At 46.9% G+C, this 15,927-nt stretch overlaps 1 protein-coding gene across 1 annotated transcript in view; it reads left to right on the top strand.

The window, feature by feature from the left end:
• The first annotated feature begins 591 nt into the window (after positions 1–591).
• The window catches only part of LOC139072149 (uncharacterized), a 496,796-nt gene continuing 481,460 nt past the window's right edge, over positions 592–15,927 (top strand). The window contains exon 1 of the mRNA XM_070555420.1: positions 592–948. The gene's annotated coding sequence lies outside the window, so the exon portion shown is untranslated. The remainder of the gene's footprint in view (positions 949–15,927) is intronic.

The following is a 15,927-nucleotide window of genomic DNA, read 5'->3' as shown; positions in this document are numbered from 1 at the left end:
TGAAAGAATAAACTGCTTATTGATCATCGCTAATATCTTTAGTCGTCAGCTCTGGCCAGGCTGCCGACTCCTTTTAGATTAAATAATTTACAAGTGACCCTTTTGTTGTTTGTTAACTTTTGAAGTGTTTGAGTTAAGTTTTACTGTGATTCTAAGCCACTAAGTGTTCGGGAAAGTAGAAAACTTTACACATCCAGGTCTCCTGTTGAATGCGAGGGGAGGGGAAGAGCCCCACACACACTCACAGCTCACTCCCCCCACCTACTCTGGGGAAACAAAGACCCATTCATCTCACACACACACACACACTCACTCACACACACCACACAAACACCTTGAACATTATTTTGAATATACATCCTTTTATTATATCACATGGTTATTATTCATTTATGCCACTGTTTATTCATTTGACAACTTGTTAATTAAACTTTATAAAATTCAGATTTTCGTCTCCAGTAGCTTTGTTGTGTCGAAGAGAAGTCTCTGCTCCAAGGATTCTATGAACTTCAAGAAAGACTGATAAGAGTTTTGGATTCAATTTTTCCCCGGTTAAAGGGGAATGGTGCCCCGTATATCTAAGAATATCTTAATTAATTAATAAATCAGTAAATATTTACATATTTACAGAATTTATTGAAGAATCCAAAAGTAAGTTGAAGCGTACTAATTGTTCGCTCCTAATAACCCCAACATTTAATTGGTGCCCCGTGTGAGGCTTGGATACACAGAGATTTCTATCCGGCACAAACAAACAAATAAATCCAAAGAGCTTGAATTAAAAATAATCCGTTGTTCAGCCTTGAACCAGCAACAGAGTGGTGCTGATTTCGCTGAGCAGGAAGCTGCATCGAACTCTCACCAGTAACTCAGTGCTTCTTTAAAGGTGCAACGTGTAAATTAATTCTGGTTGACCTTTTAGGTTAAAAATTCAGTTTTTCCTTAAAGGTGCAACGTTTAATTAATTCTGGCTAACCTTTTAGGTTAAAATTCAGCTTTTCCTTAAAGGTGCAACGTGTAATTAATTCTGGCTAACCTTTTAGGTTAAAATTCAGTTTTTCCTTAAAGGTGCAACGTGTAATTAATTCTGGCTAACCTTTTAGGTTAAAATTCAGTTCCTCATTAAAGGTGCAGCGTGTAAGTAATTCTGACTAACCCTTTTAGGCTAAAATTAACTGCTAATTTAGCGACTTTAACTCACAGTGGCTATTATAACTAACTGAAACCTTCACTCAAAGACTGATAACACCCTGTTTGCTAATATTCTGAAGGAATAACTAGCATATTTAACACTGCAAGTGTTGTAAGACGTTGCTACGGCAACGCACCAGCTTTTGCTAAAATACTGAAAGGAATAGTATTTTAAGCGTCAGTCACGGCATTCCGTGCAATCTTAAAACACTAAAACCTGTGCGCACAAAGGTTAATTTAGTGTTTTTCTGCTACAAAGCTAGCAGTTGCTGCCCAAAAGGTGCAGCTTGAGCTATCTGCAGAAGCTCTACTAGGCTATTTTGGTTCGGTTGTTAAAATGGAGCATCAGAGTAGTGACCTGACCAACTCCCATCAACCAGGTGGCGCTGCGGCCCACGACTATGAACCTGGCCTACTTTCTGGACAAATATTGTCCAAACTGGTCGGGTTGCTCGAGAACCCGACTACCCTTCTAGGGATTTCACTGAAGAACAGCGTAGCGACGAGCTAGAAGCTGTAATTGATCAAATAGAAAACCCGGATGGTACAAAACCAATCCAGGTTCACTTAGCTAAGTTAGCCCTGATCCTCTATCAGAGAGAACTCCAACATGATCAAGAGATCATGAAGCTCCAGAGCATGCTAGCTGAAAGGCAGCAAAATGGAAGGCAGAAGGATGACGAGGAGGAAGACAGCACCGATTCTGGGGAAGATGGGGAGAAGACCCCGCCCCCCTCTGCTGATGACAACAAACAGTGGGAAGGGGGGAAACACCATGACTCTCTGGACGGACGCACGCCGCAGGGGAGAGATGAAGCTCATCTGTCCCAACCTGCGGCCCCGTTCCCTACACACACTCTAGGGCATTCAGGACCATCTAGGGGCCGAGGGCAATTCGCCCTCGAACCCCAGGTTGGACCACCACCCTCATCTTCACGGCCTTCTCAATCTGTGAGAAGTCGACCAGCTGAGCGGCACCTCTATTTAGACCGCTCCCCCAGGCCACGAAGGGTGCAAGGTGCCGATTGGGGTTATGCACCCCAAGCTGCACCTCAACCATCCACCCATCCTAGCTACTCCGGTATTCGGCATGCCGGTAACCAGCTGCAGGACAAAGCATCATACGCCAGTCCGTATCCGGACAAAGTGTATTACGCAGAAGCCCCAGTTGAAAGACGCAGGCTGCACTACGCAGACGTGCCCCGGGAGGAGGACCTTCCAAGACACCCACGTGACGTGCCAGCAGCCCGTCACAACATGCCGGACCCCGATTTGGGCCCCAGGAGTCAACATTGGGAGCCCAGAGCACACCAGCGATATCCAGCACCCTCTGAGACAGACCGTGGGTCAGAGTCAGAGGATGACGCGCCGTACCGTGAGTCAGGGCTCCGTGTACGTCAAATTGAATCGCTAGCTAAAGACATAGAACGCTTTGATCCTAACACCAATGAATCCAATGTCGACGATTATCTCAGGGAGATAGAACGTTGTCTGCTTGATCTTCCAGCACCTTCTTCAAGGGAAAAGCTCAAGCTAATTTGGAAAACCACATCTAGAACGGTGCACGGTTTCATGGAAACTCTACCACCTGACATTCGTGATCGGTACTCCTCGCTCTGCCGAGCGTTGAGAGATGAATACGCCACGTATGCAGACTCTGCGTCAGCTACAATGGGGGCCTTCTCCATCAAACACGGGAGGAACGAACCCCCCAGAGAGTATTATCGCAGACTCAAAAGTGCTTATTTCCAAGGTCGAAACGGCCCTGGGCTCGAGGAAGACCCTGCCTTCAGATCCCTGTTCATTCACAACCTGCACGAGTGTGTTCGCTCCGAAGTCTCAATGTATTGTCGGATGAAAAAACTGACAACTCAGGAGATTAGGAGATACGCTCAACAGGCTTGGGAAGCCGGCGGAAAGCCCCAAAAGCCTGACGCACATCACCGCGTCATGCACCTAGCTCCCCACGCCGAGCCGCGTTTGGAGCTCGAAGGAACAGAAGCTCCACCCACTAAGCCAAAATCTGCTAAACCTAGACCTGTTAAACCGCGAGAGCAGTCCCAATCTCCTCAACAGGGGAAGGGGGGTGCTGATTGGCTGCCTAGGTCTGGACAATCAGACAGGAAGTGGCCCAACCAAAACCAACGGCAAGCAGGTCGGAACAGTGGAAGGTTTAAGGAGCGCCGCCCACAGGTAGGTCCCGAACACAAGTCCGCAGGTGAGTACTTGACCAAAGCCGACCTCCAGGAGATGTTTCAGCAGTTCCTAGCTAAACAGAAGGAACAGCGGAGATCTGCAGATGAGACCCTTGCACCAAAGTCTGCTTCTAAGAAGCCAGACCCAGAGCCAACGTCCGCATGACTAGGCGTGGCTCAACCTCCCAGCGTGGCAAGGACCTACCTGATCAGCTGGGGGAACACTACTGGTAGATCACAGGAGTCTCCTGAAATCTACCCCCCAGAGAAACCTGATACTAAATTTCTGAAGTTCCTTGGTGACTTAACAAACCATGATCATGCTCGCCGTTTGTACTGTAGCACCAACGTAGGTGGATGCATACAGGTTGATGCTCTGCTGGATACTGGCTCAGAAATCACCCTGATATGCTCCACACTGTTCCATCGCTTGTCTGACACCATGCGGTCGCTCGGGAAACCAGTCCAGGTAGAACCCTGTGACCTGAAAATCACCAGCTACACCCAGACCCGGGAGTGTATCACTCACTGGGCGTGGCTGGATATCACCTTCCAAGACATGACTCTGGTTCACCCGTTTTATGTCTGCCAGCTAGACACTGAACCACTTCTCATTGGTCAGGACCTGCTTGAACGTCTAGCTCCCCTCATCGACTGCCAGAAGGGTCAACTGTGGGCCCAGGTGGACACACCTAAGCCCTGGAACCCAGATAGCAGCCGACCATCCTCCATTCTTGAAGTCAGCATAAGTGAGCCGCAAAACCCTTGTTCCAAGGTCATGCCCCTCCCTACGGCTCCCACAGACGATGACCGCCTGCAAAGGCACGAAACCGCTCCTGGAACTCCGCTCCGCTCACATTCATCTTTTCTCTGCTCGCTGAAGAACGTCAGCCTGCAGCCATATGCACCACACATAGTTGGTGGTCTTACCATCAACTGCACCCACATCTCAGATGCTCGCCTTGCTCTTTGGTCTGAAAAGTCAGCCATCAGCCAGCAGACGTTTGAACACCTGCATCAGAAGGACCCCCTTCTGGTCAGGGTGACACGTAGCCATCGGCTCTTGTCACCTACTTGGCCGCAGAGGCTCCTGAAAGCGCCAGAGGTCTGCTCTCTGACTATCCAACTTGGAGCAAGACAGCTCACACATACATTCAGCATCATACCACAGCTTGATCCACCTGCACTCATTGGAGCAGATCTGCTGGTTCGACTCGGTGCCCAGCTGGACACTTGCAATCAAGTCCTTTGGGCCCGAGCCACACCATCCTCTGAGCCTCGCTCAGAAGGCCCTGAACACTTGCTGTCCGGTCAGATCATTCCACAGGCCTGCCGTGCAGTGGTTGAGGCCAGCACGGTTCTGCCCCCACTGGTCAAAGGAGTGCCTGTTCGTCTGACCCTGATGAAGCATCAGAAGCTGCCAGGCACACAGGCCTTCTTCCAGCCATCACCACACTTCTTGGAGCTCAACTTAGCCGTCTGTGGCACGCCACTCTTGGAGCTGAACAATCGTTCTGCATACTTGTTGGTCGAAAATCCGACCCAGAGTCCTATCCACATGCCGGCAGGAAAGCCCTTGGGCATGCTGATAGATAGCTCATTCCATGACTTCGAACTTTCAGTCCCCGTGATCGGACAACTTCCGTTGTTCTTGAACGACAGACAGGTTGGTGTAGACACATTCAGTACTTTCCCCTCACTAATGATTACCATCAAGCGGCATGAAGCCCTTCCTGAGGAACCCATTTGCAGTGCAACCTTAGATACTGACGGCGGTCAGTGTCTAACGGTTTTTGCAATAAATACTCAACCCTCTGAGTCACCGGTTGAAAGCCCGGAACACCAGAGACCCTCCTCCTCTGAACCTTATGACGGCTTCGAGGCCGAAGTCAGCCAGCAGCTTGACAAAGCGGATGCGCTGGAATCAGAGGAGCAGAGAGCACAGCTTAGAAGCCTGTTCTATGAGTTTCAGTCCGTTTTATCCAGGGACTCCCTGGACTGTGGACTCACAAACCTGCATACGGTTCGCATTCCATCGAACCCGAATGCCCCTCCTACTTATGTACATCAGTACAAGATTCCCCTCACTGCTTATGAGTCGATCCAGGAGATCCTCGATCAGCTGAAGGAGAAAAACATCATCAGAGAGTGTAACTCCACTTACAACTCTCCCATCTGGACGGTTCTGAAACTGACTGGGAAATGGCGTCTCACCATAGACTATCGTGCACTGAACAAACAAGTACCTCTCTCCAGGTGGCCTATGATCCATTTAGATCAGGAGCTAGCCAGAGTCAGAGATGCTCGTTTCTTCTCTACGGTTGACATAGCCAACGGCTTCTGGACCATGAAGGTTGAGCCGGCGGACCAGTATAAACTGGCTTTCTCCTTTGGAAATCGCCAATATACTTGGAACCACTGCCCCTTTGGCTACTCTAACTCACCTGCCGAGTTCAACATCTTCCTCCACAAAGCCATGTCAGATGCTGCTTCCAGAGGGAACCTCATATATGTCGATGACATCTTGATGAGGAGTCGAACCTTCGAGGAGCACCTGGCCGAACTCCGTCACGTGCTGCAACAGCTCGCTGACGCCGGAGCTAAATTGGCGATTCTCAAGGGACAGTGGTGTCGAACCAAAGTGGAGTATGTTGGACTGCTGGTTGGCCCTAATGGAGTCGAGCCCCAAGCGGGACGCATTAGAGCCATTCAGGACATCAAAGCCCCAGCTAATCTGACTGAACTCAGGAGCTTCCTCGGAGTCTGCAACTACTCCAGGCAGTTCATTGAGGAGTACGCTGAAACAGCGAGGCCCCTCACTGAGCTGCTTCGGAACGACACACCTTTCGTGTGGGACAGACCCCAAGAACTCTCCTTCCAGTTCCTAAAACAGAAGTTGGCGTCCGCACCCTGTCTGGCTTACCCAGACAAGGATAAAGAGTTCTACATAGAGGCTACTTTCTCCTCTCACTGCCTGAGCGCTGCTTTGAAGCAGAAACACGATCAGGACATGAGAGTTGTGGCATACGCCAGCAAGCCTCTGAGCAAGGTGGAACTCCAGTTCTCAGACTGCGAGAGAGCTCTCCTCTCTACAGTCTGGGCCGTTGAACACTTTCGTAGTTACATCGGTGGACAGAAAGTGATCATTGAAACGTGTCATCAGCCTGTTACCTTCCTAAACAGCCAGCGACTGCGCGAAGGAAGAGTGTCAAACAGCCGCATTGCGACGTGGATGATGGTGCTCCAAGGATACAACATTGAGGTCAAGTATGGTCAGAACACCAAGCTAGCGCTAGGACAAGGGCTAGCAGGCTGCCAGCACTGTGACTCTGACTCCGTCATGGGCCCCCTGGACACACCTGCCGCAGTCTACCCAACCGCATCCAATCATCGCTACTTTGATGAGAATGTTTGCCAAGGGCTTCCGAAAGTTTACACTGACGGATGCGCCTACCTTCACGAAGGCCAGCTCCGTGCCGGGGTTGGAGTCGTTTGGGTGGACTGTGACACTAAGCAACCAAATCACTACCGGTTGGGCCAAAAGTCTAGTCAGTACGCCGAAATTGCTGCAGTGTTGATAACCCTCCAGCAGGCGGCAGCCTTGGACATCACTCAAATCGTCCTTTGCTCTGATTCAAACTACGCTAGACACAGCTTCATCTCTCACTTCCCCATGTGGAAGGAGAATCACATGAAAAACGCCAGGAACAGAGACGTGAAACACTCGGAGTTATTCCTAGCGTGTGATCTGCTCACCACTGAGAAAGGCATAATGGTCTACTGGAAAAAGGTCAAAGGTCACTCCAGGACCATAGGTCCGGAGAAAGATGGTAATGACGAAGCTGACCGCCTTGCTAAGCTCGGTGCTGACCAGGGAACCTGCTGGGAATTCAAAGACGAGTGGCTTCCTCCCAAGGCCGTTCACGAGGTCTGTGCGATTACTCGTCGCCATGCTAAACAGGCAGACGAACCTCGGACCGTTGAGGTACCAGTGTACCTACTAAAACCACAGGACGCGGACCTAGTCACCATGCAGGAACAAGATCCTGACCTGAAGCTCATCCGCGAGCTTCTCCAAAAGGGCCCGATGTCTGAACAACCGTCACCACCTACTGGCGCAAGCCGAGATTTGGTAACCCTGCATCGTCAACTCGCGCACCTGAAACTACAAAACGATTTGTTAGTTTACATGCGTGACGATCACAGTCCGCCGCGCTGGGTTGTTCCACTCGACCACAGAGGAGTGATGATTGCCTACGCCCACGACACTCCGGTTGGAGGTCACCGTGGAGCAAAAGCTACCCTCGCGTCACTGACAGAAGTAGCATATTGGCCATCGATGTCCAAGGACGTACACAGCTATGTCCAAGGCTGCCTCATCTGTGCCCAGTTTCAACCCTCCCAGCCACTTGCTAGAGCACCACTGCAACGCAGGGGAATAACCTTCCCTTGGTCCCACCTGCAGATCGACTGGGTTGGACCGGTTCCCAAATCGGCAAGAGGAAACAAATATATGCTAACTGTAACTTGCAGTTTCACAAAGTGGGTTGAGTGCCTTCCAGCGCCAAACGATACAGCCGTCACAACCGCTGTACTGCTGATTAACCACGTTTTCAGTCGATGGGGACTTCCACTCTGCATTGACTCTGACCGAGGAACTCATTTCACATCCAGTGTAATGACGTCCCTGTTTGAACTTTTGGGAGTGGAAGTGAGATTCCATCTCCCCTATCACCCACAGTCATCCGGACAGGTCGAACGGATGAACCGCACGGTCGTCTCTATGCTCAAAAAGTACGTCTGCTCCACTGGGAAGGACTGGGACGTTAAGCTCCCTCTGGTCCTGATGGCCATACGGTCTACTCCCCAGTGATCCACGGGGGTTACGCCCTTTGAGATGATGACCGGCAGACTGATGACTCTACCACTGCACCTCCTGTATCACCCAGAGGATGTCAGTGTTGCCACTGCCTATACCGCTCGTCAGTATGTGGCAGACTTGAAAACACACCTCAGAGCTACGTTCGCGCACGCTCAGAAGAAACTGGAGACCAACGTAGAAGGCGCTAAAGCCTACTACGACCAAAAGACAACCAGCCGCGAATACGAGGTGGGTGACAAAGTATTCTACTTTCGGTTCGCCCAACCGGCACGCAAAGCTAAGAAGTTCCTGCCCTGCTGGTCAGGACCATTTGAGATCGTGGCAAAACTCTCTCCAGTTGCATACAGGTTACGCATCACCAAAGCGAGACAGGAGCCTGTCTACAAATGGGTGCATGCAAACCAAATCAAACCCTACGTCAAACCATCCCCGCGGGTACAGAGACCAGACTCCCCGCAGGAGGTAGACGTAGTCTCGACATAGTTCTATGCATGGAAATGGAAAAGGGGGGAAAGTGCACGTTTAACCCACTAACATGTACTAACCGACAAAGAACCAGCCCCCCCCCCCCCCCCCCCCCCCGCCGTCACTTTCACTAACCAAGAGAAATTCCTTCCTAGACCGTTAACAGGATGTACCTACTAAAACCTTACAGGGTACTCTGGTACCTACACTAGGCTCTGATTAATGGATCTCTACGTGCAATCAAGACTTTGTCTGAAACCATACCTCAGGATATTGTGTACACACGAGTGGTGAGAGATTTGATGTAGGACCTGCTCAGGGAAGTAAGTTCCACGCTGGACAGCTTGGTTGAAAGTCGTATTTCCCCGTACTTGGTACCACTGGACCTGCTCAAAGATGGCTTGACAGCTGCTACCCCTCTACTGTGCACCTTTCACAAATCCACCTAGCGTACAGCCTAAGTAGTGCAATGCCCATTCACGTTGAAAAAAAATTAGAACTCGGTTTCCTGTTAAACGTTCCCATAATTGTGACACCTCACATCTATAGGTTTAGGTCGATGCTGAACATTGGTATTTGAAAGGACGGTAGGCATTTCCACCTTGAACTAGAAACCTGGCACTCCATCATCTCAACCTCGAACAGCATGACTCAGAGATTGAGATCATGGACGCTTTCCAGGGTTATAACTTTGCCTTCGATTTAGAAATTGACCAACAATTACTGATTGAAGGAACCAAATTTGTTAAGTTCACACAAAACCCGCGTGAACTTACTTTGACGCCCAAGACGCTACATTGACACAGATTATACGACTTTAATCTGCACATTGGTCGCCCTGGGGATGGGATGGCTCATCACGGCCGTGATTGCTTATTCCGCCTACAGGCGTGTTAAGAAACTCCAAGATAAGATGCACTTGCTCACCTACGGTGTGCCTCGTAACCGCGTTCGGGGAGACTCCAAGCGTGAATGTACCACACCTGTCTAAAGGGGGTGAGCAACATTTTCTTTGTTATTCTGTAAACCTAAGAGTAGTTCTCATTTTAGTCTACCTCACATATTTATCTGAGTGTTGCAGTATGTCACATTCTTTATAAGCTACACACTGACTGTATGACCTAAGAATGTATTTTATGAGACCTCAAGGTTGCTATGAATTTTCTTGGATGTTATATGTTTTTTTTTTTTGGGTTTTCTGTATTTTTGTTTCTTACTTGGTCACATATTAACTAGTGGTTATGTGCCGGCCCAGCTCAGTCTGTCAATGACTCTGTCTGACGCACCAGCACATTGTAGTACCTCTTAGTTTTATGGTCCTTGTTTTAGCCCAAAGACTGTCCTGATCCACCCTTTGGACCAAAAAGGGGGGAATCTTGGGACCACATAGGTTAATGCGCGTTTGCGAACTATGGACCTCGTACATCACCGCGTGCTCCATAAACTGAACTGTATGGCCGGCGGTGAGATGCCTTTGTGTCCCCTCGTGGAGTTAACCGCCCACCGACCTTCCTCCTTCTACACTACTACCTCTCGCATGGACGACATCATCATTGCGTACCACCTGCGTGGGTGGCTTCTTCTCGTTATGCGCGTTGGGGACTATCCCATTTCCTATCCTCTTTTGTTTTGTGCCTGACCATGATCCAAGACAAAGACAAAGACCAAAGGCGCCAGGATCCAAGACAAAGAACAAAGACAAAGGCGTCCAAGGAGACCAACGTCCTAAGGGACAAACCCACCTGTGCTTCCGACAATCAAGTCGACCTACGTTCATGAGGAACAAACCCATCTGTGCTTCCGACGATCGAGCTTTGGGCGCGATCCCCGAAACCAAAAGTGGGAATGTTGAGGGTCTGACCTCATGAGGAAATTACTATGCAGTGATTTTCTCCAAAATGACTGTGCTTAAATTGCTCTGAAAAGTAAATAATCACATCAGCGCCAAGAAACTTCATTTCCCATGATGCTTTGCACACGGAAGCATTGGGTGATGTCACCGCTTAGTACCAGAAACACGTTCTGCGCATGTGCGGGAAGCCGTGGAGCTTTTCCCGCGAACTAAGACCATAAATCTTCAGCAGAGACAAAGAAACCTCGTTCTTTTGCCCAGGATACCTGGCGGTAAGGACACGCTTGTCGAACGCTCCGACAACTTGAGCACGCGGAAGCTCTAAGTGCCAAGTTGAGCCCACGCAACCGCTGGAAACTACACTCAACTCCATCGGGACCTGACTGGGAACGAGCGGAGCTCCCTTCAGCTCTCAGAGACGCTGTAAGTTGTCAAACTCAGCACAAAAGAAACTTCGTTCTCTTTGTGTCCAGCCGTGGAGAAACACACGTGGAGCCAAACAACGGAGAAAGCATCAAACCGACGGATGACGCTGAAAACTGCGGAGAAAAACGGAGAACCGTCAAATCATAACAGCGGGGACGCCTTGCTGCTCATCTGGTGATCAAAAAACTCATTTTTTTTCTCTCCTTTTCTTCTCCCGTTTCCTCTATAGTCCAGAATAAGCAATAAAACCGCGCTATTGCTTAAAAAGTAGCTTCGTGTTTTCCTCTTTCGTTCCCAAAACACGTCCGCCGGGTCATTTTGAAAGAATAAACTGCTTATTGATCATCGCTAATATCTTTAGTCGTCAGCTCTGGCCAGGCTGCCGACTCCTTTTAGATTAAATAATTTACAAGTGACCCTTTTGTTGTTTGTTAACTTTTGAAGTGTTTGAGTTAAGTTTTACTGTGATTCTAAGCCACTAAGTGTTCGGGAAAGTAGAAAACTTTACACATCCAGGTCTCCTGTTGAATGCGAGGGGAGGGGAAGAGCCCCACACACACTCACAGCTCACTCCCCCCACCTACTCTGGGGAAACAAAGACCCATTCATCTCACACACACACACACACACACTCACTCACACACACCACACAAACACCTTGAACATTATTTTGAATATACATCCTTTTATTATATCACATGGTTATTATTCATTTATGCCACTGTTTATTCATTTGACAAATTGTTAATTAAACGTTATAAAATTCAGATTTTCGTCTCCAGTAGCTTTGTTGTGTCGAAGAGAAGTCTCTGCTCCAAGGATTCTACGAACTTCAAGAAAGACTGATAAGAGTTTTGGATTCAATTTTTCCCCGGTTAAAGGGGAATGGTGCCCCGTATATCTAAGAATATCTTAATTAATTAATAAATCAGTAAATATTTACATATTTACAGAATTTATTGAAGAATCCAAAAGTAAGTTGAAGCTTACTAATTGTTCGCTCCTAATAACCCCAACACCAAGTTATAAGTCCACAAATGTGTAACTGGATTACTTCTTTAAATTGACACCAGATCCCGTGACCTTTGGGACATGGTTTGACCCCCTTAGGAAAGGGCTATCATCATGAAACGTTCAGATCACTTACAACTCAATAGATTCTACCTTCCTGTAACGTTTCAGCCTGATTGGACATTGTTTTCACACAAATGGACCCAGAATGATGTGAAATTGTGCTTCGTGCAACATAATTCTGGGTGCCATTTAAAAACCATAAGTGCTAATGACTCTATTCCTTTTTGTGGTTGTAGGGGCTGTTGATTGGAGTACACTAAAACAAACCTGATCTCTCTAGGACATTTAGAAGCCAAGTTATAAGCCCACAAATGTGTAACTGGACTACTTCTTTAAATTGACACCCGATCCGGTGACCTTTGGGACATGGTTTGACCCCCTTAGGAAAATGCTATCATCATGAAACGTTCAGATCACTTACAACTCAATAGATTCTATCTTCCTGTAACGTTTCAGCCTGATTGGACCTTGTTTTCACACAAATGAACCCAGAATGATGTGAAATTGTGCTTCATGCAACATAATTCTGGGTGCCAATTAAAAACCATAAGTGCTAATGACTCCATTCCTTTTTGGGGTAATGGGGGCTGTTAATTTGAGTACTCTAAATTAAACCTGACCTCTCTAGGATATTCAGAAGCCAAGTTATAAGCCCACAAAGGTGTAACTGGACTACTTCTTTAAAGTGACACCAGGCCCGGTGACCTTTGGGACATGGTTTGACCCCCTATAGGAATGTGCGATCATCATGAAACGTTCAGATCACTTACAACTCAATAGATTCTACCTTCTTGTAACGTTTCAGCCTGATTGGACCTTGTTTCCACACAAATGGACCCAGAATGATGTGAAATTGTGCTTCGTGCCACATAATTCTGGGTGCCATTTACAAACCATAAGTGCTAATGACTCCATTCCTTTTCGTGGTTTTAGGGGCTGTTGATTGGAGTGCACTATAACAAACCTGATCTCTCTAGGACATTCAAAAGCCAAGTTATAAGCCCACAAATGTGTAACTGGACTTCTTCTTTAAATTGACACCAGATCCGGTGACCTTTGGGACATGGTTTGACCCCCTTAGGAAAGGGCTATCATCATGAAATGTTCAGATCACTTAAACTCAATAGATTCTACCTTCCTGTAACGTTTCAGCCTGATTGGACATTGTGATCACACAAATGGACCCAGAATGATGTGAAATTGTGCTTCGTGCAACATAATTCTGGAAGCCATTTACAAACCATAAGTGCTAATGACTCCATTCCTTTTTGTGGTTGTAGGGGCTGTTGATTGGAGTACACTAAAACAAACCTGATCTCTCTAGGACATTCAGAAGCCAAGTTATAAGCCCACAAAGGTGTAACTGGACTACTTCTTAAAAGTGACACAAGGCCCGGTGACCTTTGGGACATGGTTTGACCCCCTATAGGAATATGCGATCATCATGAAACGTTCAGATTACTTACAACTCAATAGATTCTACCTTCTTGTAACGTTTCAGCCTGATTGGACCTTGTTTTCACACAAATGGACCCAGAATGATGTGAAATTGTGCTTCCTGCAACATAATTCTGGGTGCCATTTACAAACCATAAGTGCTAATGACTCCATTCCTTTTTGTGGTTGTAGGGGCTGTTGATTGGAGTACACTAAAACAAACCTGACCTCTCTAGGACATTCAGAAGCCAAGTTATAAGCCCACAAAGGTGTAACTGGACTACTTCTTTAAAGTGACACCAGGCCCGGTGACCTTTGGGACATGGTTTGACCCCCTATAGGAATGTGCGATCATCATGAAACATTCAGATCACTTACAACTCAATAGATTCTACCTTCTTGTAATGTTTCAGCCTGATTGGACCTTGTTTTCACACAAATGGACCCAGAATGTTGTGAAATTGTGCTTTGTGCAACATAATTCTGGGTGCCATTTACAAACCATAAGTTTAATGACTCCATTCCTTTTTGTGGTTGTAAGGGCTGTTGATTGGAGTACACTAAAACAAACCTGATCTCTCTAGGACATTCAGAAGCCAAGTTATAAGCCCACAAATGTGTAACTGGACTACTTCTTTAACTTGACAACAGATCCGGTGACCTTTGGGACATGGTTTGACCCCCTATAGGAATGTGCGATCATCATGAAACATTCAGATCACTTACAAATCAATAGATTCTAACTTCCTGTAACGTTTCAGCCTGATTGGACCTTGTTTTCACACAAATGAAACCAGAATGATGTGAAATTGTGCTTCGTGCAACATAATTCTGGGTTCCATTTAAAAACCATAAGTGCTAATGACTCCATTCCTTATTGTGGTTGTAGCGGCTGTTGATTGGAGTACACTAAAACAAACCTGATCGCTCTAGGACATTTAGAAGCCAAGTTATAAGCCCACAAATGTGTAACTGGACTACTTCTTTAAAGTGACACCAGGCCCGGTGACCTTTGGGACATGGTTTGACCCCCTATAGGAATGTGCGATCATCATGAAACGTTCAGTTCACTTACAACTCAATAGATTCTACCTTCTTGTAACGTTTAAGCCTGATTGGACCTTGATTTCACACAAATGGACCCAGAATGATGTGAAATTGTGCTTCGTGCAACGTAATTCTGGGTGCCATTTACAAATCATAAGTGCTAATGACTCCATTCCTTTTTGTGGTTGTAGGGGCTGTTGATTGGAGTACATTAAAACAAACCTGATCTCTCTAGGACATTCAGAAGCCAAGTTATAAGCCCAAAAAGGTGTAACTGGACTACTTCTTTAAAGTGACACCAGGCCTGGTGACCTTTGGGACATGGTTTTACCCCCTATATGAATGTGTGATCATCATGAAACATTCAGATCACTTACAACTCAATAGATTCTACCTTCTTGTAATGTTTCAGCCTGATTGGACCTTGTTTTCACACAAATGGACCCAGAATGATGTGAAATTGTGCTTCCTGCAACATAATTCTGGGTGCCATTTACAAACCATAAGTGCTAATGACTCCATTCCTTTTTGTGGTTGTAGGGGCTGTTGATTGGAGTACACTAAAACAAACCTGACCTCTCTAGGACATTCAGAAGCCAAGTTATAAGCCCACAAAGGTGTAACTGGACTACTTCTTTAAAGTGACACCAGGCCCGGTGACCTTTGGGACATGGTTTGACCCCCTATAGGAATGTGCGATCATCATGAAACATTCAGATCACTTACAACTCAATAGATTCTACCTTCTTGTAATGTTTCAGCCTGATTGGACCTTGTTTTCACACAAATGGACCCAGAATGTTGTGAAATTGTGCTTTGTGCAACATAATTCTGGGTGCCATTTACAAACCATAAGTTTAATGACTCCATTCCTTTTTGTGGTTGTAAGGGCTGTTGATTGGAGTACACTAAAACAAACCTGATCTCTCTAGGACATTCAGAAGCCAAGTTATAAGCCCACAAATGTGTAACTGGACTACTTCTTTAACTTGACAACAGATCCGGTGACCTTTGGGACATGGTTTGACCCCCTATAGGAATGTGCGATCATCATGAAACATTCAGATCACTTACAAATCAATAGATTCTAACTTCCTGTAACGTTTCAGCCTGATTGGACCTTGTTTTCACACAAATGAAACCAGAATGATGTGAAATTGTGCTTCGTGCAACATAATTCTGGGTTCCATTTAAAAACCATAAGTGCTAATGACTCCATTCCTTTTTGTGGTTGTAGCGGCTGTTGATTGGAGTACACTAAAAGAAACCTGATCGCTCTAGGACATTTAGAAGCCAAGTTATAAGCCCACAAATGTGTAACTGGACTACTTCTTTAAAGTGACACCAGGCCCGGTGAC

This window comes from Nothobranchius furzeri, chromosome 10, assembly GCF_043380555.1.
Source record: "Nothobranchius furzeri strain GRZ-AD chromosome 10, NfurGRZ-RIMD1, whole genome shotgun sequence".
NCBI lineage: Eukaryota > Metazoa > Chordata > Actinopteri > Cyprinodontiformes > Nothobranchiidae > Nothobranchius > Nothobranchius furzeri.
Note: the sequence above shows the minus strand (reverse complement) of the source record. Positions and strands in the feature narration are given on the sequence as shown.